Below are 12,392 nucleotides of genomic sequence, written 5' to 3'. Positions count from 1 at the left end.
TTTAGCTAAACCAGTGTATAACCCTTGACCCAAAGTTGCTATACAAGTTGGCATGCATTCTACTAGAAGTTGTACCAGTGCCCATGCAATGCTCAGTGATTGGCTAAGAACAACCCAGTGGAAGTGAACTTGGTCATGAATCAGGGAGACAGCACTGAGAGCTCTGGGTTCAATTATGCTGCCCGACACAGGCTCCTTTGAAGGAGAACTGAGCAGCATATCTACTTGGTTACAGTGCTAGTTACATTGCCAAGTCAACAAAATTGGGGAAAGGAATTATATCCTCCCATGGAAGTAGGAAAGAGAGTATGATTGAAAAATAATCGAATTAACAACAAGACTATCAATCTGACCTCATTTATGCCCGCTTTCCTCTCATTGACTCCCCTCTAACCCACCCTTCTTCATTTCTGCCACAGCACACTGGGCATGCTCCTAACAGAGGAACTTTGCCCGGAATGCTTTCAGCCCAGATGTCTGAATGACATCTTCATTTCTTTCGGATGTTTATTCAAATGTCAACTTGTCAGTAAGACTTTCTCTGGTCACAATTTCAATCCCCATCAACATAAAGCACGCTCCATAAACTGCTTTCAGAGTTGATCCTATTCCCATTTCCAAATACAGGCTAGATTGGTCAAGGAAAAATGCACATAAAGCATTGTAAATTCTCATATTTTGGCACTACAGTCTCCTAGCTGATGTAGGCTGCAGGTAATCTAATTATTCTGAGAAAGTAGTACTATGAATAATTTAACAAGTATTTGCCTCCAAGAAAACATTGAATCAGGCATTTTGAAAATAATTCAATAAAGAACAAATACTCTAATAGTTACTGTTTTAGGAAAAATGTGCAGATGAGGAAATGCAGTGCTTCTTCCCTCATTGGTTCCCATGCCCCCTCTGAAGATAATCTAAAAATACTAACAGGCTAGCTCTTTAATTATCAACGTGATAAAATGATTCAGGCAAGTTTCCTGCTGCTGCACAGTGTGATGAATAACCTCATGAGTCAATGTGCCTAGGCAATAGCATCTAGTTATTTAACCAAACACTAATCTAGATGGTGCCCTAAAGGTAGTTAGTAGATGTGGTTAATATATACAATCAATTGGCTTTAAGTGAAGATTATCCTCCATAGCTTGAGCTGAAATTGGTTGAAACATGTTAAGGGGAAGAGTGAAGTACTCTGAGACAGAAGAAATTCTGCATGTCGACTGCAGTTATTCATATATATATATGCATATATATATGAATGACACCTATACATATATGCATTATAATATAATTTTAAGTCTTACTATCCTATATTAGTATAATTCATATAATATTGGAATATAAATACCTCCATCATACTGGTTCTGTTTCTTTCATACAACCCTGATGGTTCATGCACCAATAAAACGTTTGAGAAAAACTTTCTACAATATGCCAGGCACTATACTAGTTACTTTACACACATTATTTACAATTAATCTTTTCGGACAATACATGCTCTCAATTTACAGAGAATAAGTGGAGGGTCGTGATGCTCAGGGAAGGCATTGCAGTGTGTAGCACCATGAGTAGGAGTCATGCAGATGTGAGTGTATATCCACCAACTTCCCGTATGTTTTAGATATGTGTTTCAGACATCTGCAGTTGCTGACACTGTCTCCTCATCTCTGAAATGGGAATGGCAAGAGGTCTCTTTCTCTGGTGCAAGTTTTGAAAATTAGGTTCGCCTGTGAATGCCTAGTCATGGCTCAAACTGGATGGGTGTTCAGTGGGTATTCAACACATTTGCACCCTTAATATTCTAGAAATCAAGACATCACCCCTCAGCTGCTATTAGGCACCCTGCCTGTTCCCTTTATAAAAGGCACAGAAATAGCCCTGCAGCTGCCTTCACCATGGGAGTGATGGCTTCTCCATCTGCGATGACCAAGGACCATCGTATGGAGAAGTTCTGTGCACCGATATCTAGAACTGCTTTAATCTCTGCCTTTCTAAAGGTAGATTTATAAAGAATTGATTTAACTCATTTGTGATTTTAACCAAGTCAAAACCTCCCAAAAAACTACAAAAAAAGACAAACAAAAAACACAAAAGATCCCTGAAAAAAACATTCAGTTGGGAATTGTATTGCAACATCATAAAAGTGAGGTTGAAACAAAAGGAAACCAATTTATTATTACTTGATAATAAGTTCCCTTTTCCTTCCTTGCTATCCTCCAAATGCAGTCTGAGGATTCAACAATAGCCAGGTTTTCACTTGTTCTCTTTCCTCCTCAACATGAATCAATTGGATTTGTTGGTGAGTGGAGAGCACTTAGGTGCAAAAACATGCCTTCTGATGAATACTTCATCATCTCTGAAAAAGAAGAGCGATGAGAAAGTGCATAAAATTCTGTTTTTGGAGGAAGAAGCAGACTAACATCTTGTGATACTGACCTCAAAGAAAAGTGCCACAGAGCTGAAATGGCCAGTCCTGCTATGGCTCTGGAGTCACGGACAGCAGGTACCTGCTGTTCCTCCGAGCTTTAGAGGTTCTCCTAAGAACCCACACAGTCGTCCTCCCCTGCTCATCCTCCCTCCCATGTTGGTGGGACGAACAAACATGAAATCCATTAGTGCAGAGAGGCATTTGGCATCAGTGGAACAGGCAGCCTGGGTGCTGTGGACCCAAGTTCAAGCCAGGCTTCCAGGAATGCGAGCTCATTGCCCATGTGGTATGGACAAGCTGTGTTACCTCCCTGAGCTTCTGCTCCCTCGTTTGTAAGAGAAAGATCACACATGGGCCTGGCAGGTTGTAAGAATGAAAGTAACATTGGTGAGGCACTTAGACAAAAGGTGTGGCCTGTTGCGCTAGCTGGTTTGGCTCAGTGGATGGAGCATCGGCCTGCAGACTCAAGGGTCCCAGGTTCGATTCCGGTCAAGGGCATGTACCTTGGTTGTGGGCACATCCCCAGTAGAGAGTGTGCAGGGGGCAGCTGATCGATGTTTCTCTCTCATCGACGTTTCTAACTCTCTATTCCTCTCCCTTCCTCTCTGTAAAAAATCAATAAAATATATATTTTTTTAAAAAAGGTGTGGCCTGTTGGATGTACCATGTTAGCTACTTGTATTACTGAGATCACTAATTGTTTTTGTGGTCGTTAATATGGCGTTTGGTGACTTGGGTTCTAGTGTCAGACAGAGCTGATTTCAAGTCCTACATCTAGTTCTGTGTGACTTTGAGCAAATTCTATAATCTCTTATGTTTCATTTTTCTCATCCTATGATAATAGCAATTCTCTCATAGCATTGGGATAACAGTTTAGATGTAAATACAGAGAGTTTAACACACTTAAGGCTCTTACTTAATTTTAACCCTGAAGACACACTGATGTGTTAGATATAATGTTCACTAACATACTTGAAGAAACTGAGGCTGATAACATTTATAAGAAGTCATCCGCAGCCACTCAGGTTGTAGGAGACCTTGAGTTTTGTTCTCTCTCCCTCCCAAGCCTGAGTAGTTCCATGACAGAGCTCAAGACAATGGACTATAGAATCTACCTGAGTCTTCTTGATTTCTTTCTCTTTTCTCATATCACATCCAATCCATCAGCAAATTTCTCAGTTCTATCTTCAAAATAAGCTCAGAATCTGACCACGTGAGACCACCTCCATCGCTCTTTCCCACTCTAAGCCATCACCATCTCCCACCTGAACAATGCAAGAAGCCTCTGCATTGTTCCAGGTTTCCCTGCTCTGGAGTTTGCCTGGAAAGATCATTCTGCCTACAGGAGCCAGATTTATCCTTTGAAAACAAGAATGAGGAAGTACATGAACCTTTAATATTTTTCAGAATAAACAGCAAAGTACTTACCATGACCTAAAAGCCTAATGGCCTGTCCCTTGGGACCACCTGACCTTCTCTTCCGCACCTGGATCTTCATCATTCTGCTCCAGCACACCAGCTTCCTTGTTGTTCCCCAAACATGCCAAGGGCTCTTCTGCCTCAGGGACTTTCCCTTCTGTGTTCCTGCTGCCTTGAAAACTTTCCCCAGGTACCAGCTTGAGAAATGTCTTTGCTTCAAGCGCTGTTCAAATGTCCCTGACTACTATATATATGTAACAACTCTTGCCTTCACTGCCTTGCCCTCTTTATTTTTTTCAGTGGTACTTAGTACAACTTGACCTCTCTTTATAAGTTAAATCCAAGAAAGGAAGCCTTTGTTTAATTAATTTCTCATACCTAGGGCCTGTGACAATGGATGACACATAGTAGGCACTTATAAATGTGTATGGATGAATGTGACCATTACCTGATCTCTGTGTGAGTATATATCCTGGGGAAAGGTTGACCTAATAGGTTTTTTTCTGATGCCCCCAAAGAACCACTGGATGGAGGTTGAGACAATAAGAGCATAAACTTCTCAAGGGGATGAGCGGACAGAGTCCTGTTCTCTCTCCAAGTAATTCAGATGTCCAGTGAGTGTAACCTCTCCTTCCTGGAGCCTCCCCAGGGGCAGTGGAGCAAGTTAGACCTGTCTCTCTTTAACACCTAGCCAGTTCTGACAGTCTGATTTTTAATTCTGGTTAAAAGAACTGGGAAGAATGAAGAAGGTGATGCATAGAATTAAGGAATTTATAAGTCAGTTGATTAATTTTGGGGTATTCATTTTAGGGTATAAAAAGATACATGAAATAGACGGTCTCTGGTTGCAGTAATTTTGATGAAGTCAAGCAAAAATAGATAACCATGTGAGTTATTAGTATTTATTTATAAGAATTGTATAAGCAATGACATAGAAAAGAACCTATCCACCAGGTAAGAATTTGAATACATCAGCTAGCAATGTTTTATCCACCAAACAGTGTCCCTCCCATTTGCTGATCTCCTGAGTTGGATGCTGAACTGCATTAATCCAATATGTCATCTCAGACCATCATCCTCAAAGGGATGGAAGATGGTAGGTGCCCCAGAGCTTCTGCAAGAGGAGGAATTGAGAAATCCCTCTTATGTGTGCCAGTGGTTTTTACGAACATATAACCAAAGTAATTTAATTTTTAAAAGTACAGGAAAGAATCCTGGACATTTTTTTTTGACAGGAAATAACTGCTTTGTCAAATAGTTATCTTCCCTCTCCCCTCAAAAATTCTTCCATCAGAAGACTCAGAAAATACCCAAATGAGAACCATGTCTATCAAATCCCATTTCCAGATAACTGTAGCTGTGTGTGTGTGTGTGTGTGTGTGTGTGTGTGTGTGTGTGTGTGTGTTTCCCCTGGGATTGAATTCAGCTCTGGAAGCTGAAGGGATCTCAGCATTATGCCTTCATATGAGGAAAATATTGATTTTAAGATTTACCTGAGCCTGGTTGGTGTGGCTCAGTGGTTGAGCATTGACCTATGAACCAGGAGGTGATGGTTCAATTCCCAGTCAGGGCACATGCCTGAGTTTTGGGCTCAATCCCAGTGTGGAGCATGTAGGAGGCAGCCGATCAATGATTCTCTTTCATCATTGATGTTTCTATTTCCATCTTCCTCTACCTTTCTCTCTCAAATCAATAAAAATATATTAAATAAAAAAATATTTACCTGATTTTAAAGTACCATATGATTTCATTCACATACAGAATCTAATGAACTCACAAGGAATATAGAGACAGACTCATAGATAGAGAGCAGGCTGACAGCTGTGTGGGGAGTGGAGGGATTGAGCAAAAAAGAAGAAAAGAGAAAAACTCATAGACATGGATAGCAGTGTGGTTATTTCCAGGAATCTGAGGAGGTGGAGGGTGAGATGGAGGAGGGTTATAGGGAGATAAATGTGTTGGAAGGAGACTTGAATTGGGGCAGTGAACACACAGTACAGTGTGCAGATGATGTGTTGTGGACTTGTGCATCTGAAACCTGTATAATTTTGTTAACCAGTGTCACCCCAATAAAAAAAAAATTTTAAATTACCTGATTTTGTAGTAAATACAGGTTGATATTGCCACACATCATATAATTAGAATTTGGGTTGGTTAGTGAGTCAAATAAGTAGAAAAAAGAGAATAAGTGAAAGATCAAAAACACTGGTGGAAAGAAATAACATGAAGGAAAACTCAATCTCCTGCCTGCACTGGTGGCCTGGAAAGGCCCTTAGGAATTTCCAGAGCAGTGGGTTTAATCCCAACGTTCGTCAGATCACCTGGGGCATCTGTAAACATATGGAAGTCAGACCTTCCCTTGGAGATTCTCAGGAAATGAGCTGGACTGGGCAGGCCTTAGCATTTCACAGACTTGCATGATGACTGATGCACAGTCGAAATGCGCAGCCACTGCACCCGCCCAGTCTTAGAAATTTAGAGGGTTGAGTGATAGTCCAGAATCACACAAAATAATACTATAGTCCAATGTTAATCTCTTCATTTATGATCTTCTCCCCCACTCAATGCCACCATCCCTGGATCTAACCTGAAAGCCTGATTGTGATTATATTGCCAAAATTAGGCTGCCATGACTTTACCATATCCTCTAAAATCTTGAAGAAAGCCCTCCCCAAAAACAAGTAATCTTGGGTAAAGCTTTCCATCACTAGGGGCCTCATTCTTAAATCGGCAAATTGCACAGGTTCTAAATGCAAATAAAAATCAGATAAAAGTCTTACTCTCAACAACTACAGATCTTTCGTTCTTTTTTTTTTTTAAAAAAATGCAATTAACCATGCATTTATTTCACAACAGCAATATAAGTTTATTGTTGTTTGTTTTTATTTACTTCAGAGAGAGGAAGGGAGAGGGAGAGAGAGATAGAAACATCAATGATGAGAGAATCATTGATCAGCTGCTTCATACATGCCCCCTACTGGGGATCCAGTCCCAAACCTGGGCATGTGCCCTGGCAAGGATCAAACCATGACCTCCTGGTTCATAGGTTGACACTCAACCTCTGAGCTATACCAGTTGGGCCAGAGCTTTCATCTGCATTGGTATTCGACACACCCCAGAACTATTTGGGAAGACAGATGATCCAAGCCACAGTCAATCTTAAAATGTTAACTCAGAAGCAGAAATGAGCTAGAAATGAATTTGATCTTCTTGCAAAGACCTAAGCATGAGATATGGTTGGAACACTAGTCAAGGAGCAGACAGGCAGCTCCCCACATGACTCCCACCTATGACTTCTCTTATCCTATATAATAAAACCCTAATATGCAAATCGACCAAACAGTGGAAAGACCCACAGAACGACCAGTCGCTATGATGTGCACTGACCACCCAGGGGCAGACACTCAATGCAGGAGCTGTCCTCAGCCCACGGGCCCCGGCCAGCTGCAGTGTTGGCAGATGGTGGGGCCGGTGAGTGGGAGGTGCCAGGCCAGCCAAGGTAGGTGCCAGCACAAGCCCCTCTGATTGCCCCACCAGTCACCCCACAGATCAGCCCTGATCTCCAGCCAGGCCTAGGGACCCTACCCATGCATGAATTTCGTGCACCGGGCCTCCAGTCTTCTACATAGCTAAACACATTTTTGTTCTTTTACTGTAATAACATAGACTTTTCTTCCCTACACAGCCATGGTAATGTAAGGTTTTATGATTTCCCACCTTCATAAATGCAGTCAATTTGCATGGAATATTTATTTACAAGAATATCTTTTTATATTTATGCCAATTTAGAGTATAAGGAAATACTGTATTTTCATATTTACTCAAATATAGGGTGCTCAGAGGAAATTTTAATGGGAAGGTTGATGTAAGTTTGGCTCTACAGGAATAAATACTGAAGCCAGCTAAAGTGTTACTGAAATTCATCTTTCAATATTTCAGATTAATTTTCACTTCTCTTTGAAAATGTGGATTTCAATATTACCTTATGAATGAGTTTCTGAACCCTAAAAGTAGTGATGGCCTTGCTGTGTAGATATATGGTAAGAAAATGTGCATTACACCCAAGCCTTGCAAGAAAACAAAAATACTAGACCACTAACTTTAGGTGATAGTCTCCAGAGTCTAACAGCATGTGGGATACATCTTAGTAAAATGCTGCCCTGTGTGTTCTCTGTGCGGACTGCGAGCCTGTGCACGTGTTATTCCACACAATGTATAACTTAGCAAAGCAGAAGCCAGTGTCCATATTAGCAGATGAGAAAACCAAAACAGTGTTTGTATGGCTTCAATGTTTTCCACCTAGTAATTAACTGAATTGGTTGTTCTAATTTTATGAAGTCATAAATTTAGCTTCTGATGAAATATTAATGAAGTGGAAAATAATGCATTACCTATCAAAGTTCCTAATAAAATGTATCTTTAAAATCACCGCTCCCCAAAGTTATCCACCTACCAAACCACCAAATATTCAAGCTAGAAAAGAGGTCAACCGCTTCACGTTACAGTGATGGGCCAGAGAACTGCATAAATTATGCAAGTTTGCACAACTACTGCATACTAAATTAATGTTGACAACTAGTCAATGTAAACTTATGCTTACCTAACATTTTCTTAGTTTGGATATACTTTCTAAGCTGCCTCATGGCTTGCTTTAACAGGTCATTTGAGAGTTGACTTTGGGCATTTCACTAAGAAGCAGAAAGGGAATTACAATTGGTGTATATTCTTTTCACCAATGCCTTTTATGAAGTATAACATGTAGAATGATCAGTGTTGATTGTCTTATCTCTCTGTATAGGCCTCTGCCTCTCCCTAACATTCTTGTCCTCTCCATAAGTAAGCAAAGGAATCTATTCCCAAAACCATCAGTACAAATGCTCTACAGTTTCATTGTTTGCCCAATTAAACTGATTCCCCAGCTTTGGTTTGCTTGCTGAGGGCTCAAGTAATCAACATGACACCATAAAGAATCAGAGTTGCAAATAGTGCACAGCCACTAGAATCACAGATGTGAGTTTCAAATCCCACTGAATTCCCTACCACACAGACACACACACACACACACACACACACACACACACACACACACACACACACTGATGCACCACTTTGAGCTGTGTGAATTTGGGTTATGAATCCCTTGCTATTTTTCAGAATTGAGTAGGAAAATTCTGAAAAATTTAGATGAGTCATCTAATAGGCTATAGAACAGTCCACATAAAGCAATGATCATAGTACTGGGCATATACTGTCTACCATAGCTATTTCGTCTATGTTTATTAGATGTCAAACACCATCCTATGCATTTTCACTGTCTTTCATTTAACCTGAGAGCTGGAGCCAGTATTTCCTTTTTACCACTGTGCAGATCTGTCCCCAGTTACCATCAAATGTAGCTCTAGAGTCCAACAATAATGTTTGCATCCTTTTTCTGTTTCTGGGAAAGACTATGGAAAGGTAAACTCCTGTTCATATGTGGAGAGGTAGAGACAGAGGTGGGGAGTTCTGATCCTCACGTACATCTGCAAAATAACTATTTGTACCTCCAAGAGTTCTTCTGAATTTACTGACTATCATAGGGAAAGTGCATAATAAGCATTTAATGTAGAAGATGTAATTTTTTCATGTTCCGCTGGAATAAACAAAAAAGGCCAATTGAAATATAACACAATACCTCCTTAACACTTTGATCATAAGACACATTACTTTGGAGATGTTTGAATGTGAAAAAGAACTATGTATCTTAGAATCAATAAAATGCAGTAATAATTATTAGTGTCTTCTCTTGGAAATAGAGGCCACGCCTTCTTCCCCTGAAAGAGTTGCACACATACTTTGAAATTAATTTTGAAATTATTATCTGCTGATGAATTAGATCAAATTATCCAACCGATTCCTCACTCCCTGTGGCAGTATTCTCCATCTACACCCTCACCCTGGGCTCCTGGTGGGTCTTTCCTCACCCTTGACATTGGGCTTGTCTATAGGACTTGAGTAGGTTAACACAGGGGTCCTCACCAAAGCACTAAAGTGAACTGTAGGCTGTACAATTATTGTTGTGTAGGGCTGATGGTTATCAGTATCCATAGACTCTTCCCACTAGAAGCTAATAGCACCCCTGCTTTTCTCCAAGATTCCAGATAATCAAAAATGTCTCCAGATTTCAAAAATGTCTCTGGGCAGGGGAGAAAATTGACCCCTTGGAGAACCATTGGGTCAACAAGATGTAGTGGATCTGATGGACAGAGACTTTAGACTGACTCATGACTCTGTTTTCCTTCTTGCACAACAGTGTTCAAGCATGAGAAGATCATCCCCTGGTTTTCTCTCTCTTCACCCTGAGCTCCAGAGGAACACCCAACCCAGAGCTTGCACAGTCGGCCTGCTGAGCCCAGCTTAGATCAGCAATCCCATCACTTTCATTGCCTTGAGGTTTTCCTTTCTTTGGCGAGAATATTTTCTCTGGTAATGTTTTCAGGAAGAACATATTCATATTTTCATCATCATTTAAAAAAATTATCATTCTGGGTTGGGATATTATTTTCATCTGGAAGTTTGAAGGTGTTACACTTATGCCATCATGTCACAGCATTCCAGAAAATTCACGCAGCTTTAAAGCCCTCTGAGAAGTCTGCTTCCTTCTCTTTCCCATGCTGAGACTTCCGGAGGACATCCCTTTATAATCAGGTGCTGGAATATCATGATGAGTTCATATAATACGCCATAGCCTGGGGTGCTATTCTACATTTATCAAGCTGGACAATTTGTGTCTTTCCACAATAATCTTGAATTTCGTTTTTATGGAAAATTGTCCAGTGTTATTATTTTATTTAATCCCTTACCCTATTTTCTTCTCTTTGTGAAACTCCTATTAGTCCGCTGTGAGACATATTTTGTTTTTGGTCTACTCCCTATGGTATTTTTTATTGTCTCTCAATCTTTTCACTGAATTAAAAATTATATATATATTAATTTTATTATATAAATAAATTAATTAAAAATCAATTTTATATAATAAAATTAATATAAATGTATTATATAACAATTTATTATATTTTTATATAATAAAATTTTATGTATATATATATTTTTAAAAAATATATAATATATATTTGTAATAACTCTTATTACTTTTATAATATTCTCTAGTTTCTTGTTTCATAGATTCAATATATTTTACTATCTCTCTAGTGACAATATAAATAAATATATAATAGACATAGATATACTTAAACTGCTATTGTTATACATGTATTTTCTGCTTTCTTTGAATTGCTTTTATTTTGTTTATGACAAGATTTAAAATATTAACCCAAGATTTCTGCTTTTCTGAACACATTCCCCAACTATCACAGCCATACCCATAAGACCAATGACGCTTAGCTTGGTTTGCTATGAAATGGTTAAACGTCTAAATCTCTGGCCTTTGCAGCATGAGAATCATTAAAATTATGACATAGGAAAGGCTCCTGAATTCAATGACAACTGCCTGTGGCATGTAAGGTGCAGTCACTTTCCATTGAACAGCTCCGTGTCCTTCCTGACAGCCAAGCGGCGGGAGAAAAGCAGACGGTGCTCATCTAGCCTCGGCTGTCTCCGGAGATTGCTCTCTTCACACTGAAATGGAAGACACGGTTCTTCAGGCTGCTCCAACGGAAAGGTAGTGCTAGAGAGCCAAATGCAGGCTGGAGCGACCCAAGTCTCCCTCACACCCCCGAGGCTCTGACAGGCACAGACATGTGGAGAGACCAGCCTCCCATGAGGGGTGTGGGGCAGTGGCATGAGAAGAGGGAGAATGAAGCCATATGGATGTCGTTTGCAAGAATCAGGCCCCGTGCGGGACCACTGTAGGGTGTAGGCCGTGCTTAGGGTCTGCATCTTATAGCATCTCTCTGACTTTCTAATGTCCCGTGTTGCAGACTGTCAGGACTGCGTGGAATCAGTTTGAAAGGGTTACTTAAGAGTCTCAAGAGTTCCCTCGGTTAACTCCATGCAAAGAAAGGATTCTGTCTGAGTGATATCCGGAGACCTTGCTTTTTGATTCTAGGATGATAGTAACAGCTCTGTCCCAGCCTCAGAGTGCGGAGGGCCAAGGCGGCGTTTTTACTGCAATTACCTCACTCTGTCTCTTCCATTAGCAATCTTCTGAGATCACTTAGACATCAGCTGTGAGTGAGACTTTGAGTGGTGAGGAAAGCATGGATGCTTAATTATATGATTTAACTCCCTGTTCCTCCCTAAAGAGGCAGCACTTTGACACCTGTCTTGCTAGGACTGTTTCTCCAGAGACAATATCAGTAATTCCTCTGGGAAATTCTCTTGGGTCGATTTAACTCCAAAAGATGGTATTTGCCAAACTACTTTGGACTTAATTCCAGATGCATTATCTCATTTCTACCTTAAACCAACTTTTGGTTATGTGTTATTATTATTCCTATTTACAATAGCGGAGACACAGGGTCAGAAGGATTGATTACACATCATTGGACAAATATAATCAGTTAACAGAAATTGGGCTTTAACAAAGCTATCTGCGGACTCCAGGGCT

This window comes from Myotis daubentonii, chromosome 13, assembly GCF_963259705.1.
Source record: "Myotis daubentonii chromosome 13, mMyoDau2.1, whole genome shotgun sequence".
NCBI classification, from domain to species: Eukaryota; Metazoa; Chordata; class Mammalia; order Chiroptera; family Vespertilionidae; genus Myotis; species Myotis daubentonii.
The sequence above is the reverse complement of the archived record's forward strand: the minus strand, read 5'-3'. Positions refer to the sequence as shown.